Genomic DNA, 3042 nt, shown 5'->3' with positions numbered 1-3042 from the left:
TGGGTCAGTTTGACCCAAGGGCAGCAGGAGGGTTAAACATCCTAACAGAGCTGATAGATGCCAGAAACAATCAAAGTTTATTGAGTTCAATTTTACAGATGTTCCCTTTTCTTCAGTAAATCAAGACACATTGAAGAGGCTTTTTATTCACAGTGAAGTTACAATGTGATCCCAGCATTCACTGGGATTATCTTGTATCCTGCTGTTCTCCAGTATATCAGGATGTTAGCAAGAGAAACACAGCTAAGTTAAACTAAGCTAAGTTAAAAGACTGGGAGACCTCCATGGAAAGTAACAGGTGATGATTTTTTAAGAGAGAGAAAGAAGAAGACATGGCGAGTGATGTGAGGGAACAGTAGCCAGAGGGAAGAGAGGATGGAGAAGCTGGGGACGTGACACTTCTGCTTAAGACTTGAAAAAAAATGAAAATAAAAAGGAAAAAAGAAACGATCTGACGGGAGAAGATCTAAAGAAACTCCCCTGACACTTTTTTAAGTAGAGCATGAAGACCACACTCCTGCTGAGTGGGAGACGCCTGTTGCAGCAACTGGGTCGTGATTGCATATAGTTTATGGCTGAGGCATGACGGGTAAGGATTAAAGATGGCTGCCCTGAGGGCATGCAGCAATACCATTACTCTTGATGGATTCCTTCTTCACTCACGTATTCTCTGCAGACGTCAGAGGGCCACAAAGCTTGACTAATGCATGGTGTGATGATGCGATGAGAGGAGGCAGACAGAGAATCTTCACCACACCTCCTCCTCCTCACCATCTGGACTCTGCAGCTCACAGTTCCACACAGCGTCAACTCATCGCAGGTTAGGGGTGCTGAAAAAGAATAATACCCTAAAAAGAAAACTCTGATGTGCTTTTTTAAATGTATTTATTTGTCTTACACTCAAGTTAGAATTAACTTTTTTCTTCTTTTTTATCATGAGTGGTATTTTTGCTTCTATTTGCCATAACTTTGCTGCTGATACAGTGGAATGTCCTGACTGAGGTATTCTATACATTTAATGTTCAATCCAGGCTTTCTTTGTGTTTTTGAGCCAACTGTGCAGATTCATGCAGAGAGAGAGAGAAAAAGGCCACTCCAAAGGAAACACCCAAAAAGTTGAACATACAGTGGTTTTTACTTTAACAATATTCTCTAGATGCCTATTTTAAAAACTTTAAGAATAAATGTCAATAGATAAAATAAAATAAAAACGCTGACAGGTAACGTGCTACATTCTGTCTGAGCAGGGTAACGATGTTGAGGTTCACCTTGGCATTAGATAAAATCAAAGTGCTTAAACCACTACACTTTCCATCGTGCTGTTTCTACAATTTAAATGTCAGAAAACAAGAAAACACAGATTTTATTTTCCGCTTTGCGACCAGCCACTTTTAATGTTATCAGCCCATTAAATGGCCGTTATTAGTTGTTATCATTCCCATAGGTTGTATTCAGACTGTCCCTCCTCAGGTTTAAAGGTATGTTGTTGCTGATAATATGCAGCTTCGGCCATGTCTAAAACCATAAGCTTTTTTTTTTGTTAGCTTTATGTAAAACTAGGGAAGGGGCTGATCCGATCCGGTATCAGTATCAGCGTCAGATACCAGCATAATTTACGTATCGGATTTTTCCAATCCAACCTGCAGAGATTTCCAATTCATGATGCATGTCTGTGTCTGATGAAACATTCCCTGTTGGCTACTCTGCAAGTTGTCTTCAAACTATGGAATGGACTTCCTGAACGTTTCATGAAACACAGAGTAATAAGACTCGCCTCACATTCAAGAAATCCATTTCATAGTTTACAGCCAGCTTAAATGTGAGTGAACAGCACTGTGGCTAACGGCTAACCAATTTTTCATTGAAACATGTCCGCTGTGTGAAAGTATTTTACACTAGAAACACCAAAAAGCAAGACAGCAACATGCAATGTCTGCAGAGCCACTGTACCAAGAGGAGGAAGCTCTGACACGACCTATAATACAACAAACTTAATCAAACATAGCACCACATTAAACCACGGTAACGTTAGTTTTACATTGGACATTCAAGCTCCGTTGAGAATCTTCACCAGCATTTCGAGCTCCGTTGCTTCAGCGGTGTCTTCTTCTCGTTCAATCCGAAGCAGGTAGTCTGATTTTGGTCAGCCGCGCTCAGTCTGCCATCTCGGAGGAGGGGCAGACTGAGCGCAGCTGACCGAAATCAGACTACCTGCTTCGGAGTGAACGAAAAGAACACAAAAACAGTTAAATTATAAAGTGATGTAAAATATTAAAAAACATGTCTGTGTTGGTTTATGCCATGAATTTAGCAAATGTTTTGAAGCCATTTAATCACTTTAATATCCATTTTAAAGCTAGGAATTAAAAAAAAATGTTTTGTGTTAGCAGGACTTAATTCTAACTTTGAAATTTATGCAACATTAATAAAACTTACCTCAAGTTGCCTTTTTGGACATGCATGCATATATTTGTACAACTTGTGCTTGAGAGGAGATTATTACAGCCTCATATAAAATCAATAATGATTACGATATCGGAGCGGTATCGGCCGATATCCAGATTTAGGTATCGGGATTGGAAGTAAAAAAAACAAAAGTGGATCGGTACTGGATATCAAGGATTTACTTCAAATGAATTCCAGATTTAACAGTCATAAGGTTTTAATTTGGTATCTAAAAAGAACTCTTACGAGAGGATAGGACCTATCCCTAACCTTATAACTCTGTGATAACAACCTACTGAGCCCGCTATGAGGTACAGGAGGGACAGTCTGAAGGCAACGTATGGGGATGATAACAACTAATAACAGACATTTAATGGAATGATAACATTCAAAGAGGGTGTTTGCAACTGAACTTCTGAGCTGTCATTCACTTGTGTACTGAAATCAAGGAGGACAGTTTATGCAACCTTTATCCCAGTTAGAAATGGTCCTTAATGGTTGGTTGAACCATTGAGATACTGTATATTCTAACTGGAGACGGGACTGAAAACCAAAAGTTGAAGCCACTGCTGGCTGTAATATATACAGTATATATAT

The sequence above is a fragment of the Nematolebias whitei genome, chromosome 4 (assembly GCF_014905685.2).
Source record: "Nematolebias whitei isolate Nwh7 chromosome 4, NemWhi1, whole genome shotgun sequence".
Classification (NCBI taxonomy): domain Eukaryota; kingdom Metazoa; phylum Chordata; class Actinopteri; order Cyprinodontiformes; family Rivulidae; genus Nematolebias; species Nematolebias whitei.
This window is presented reverse-complemented; position numbering follows the sequence as displayed.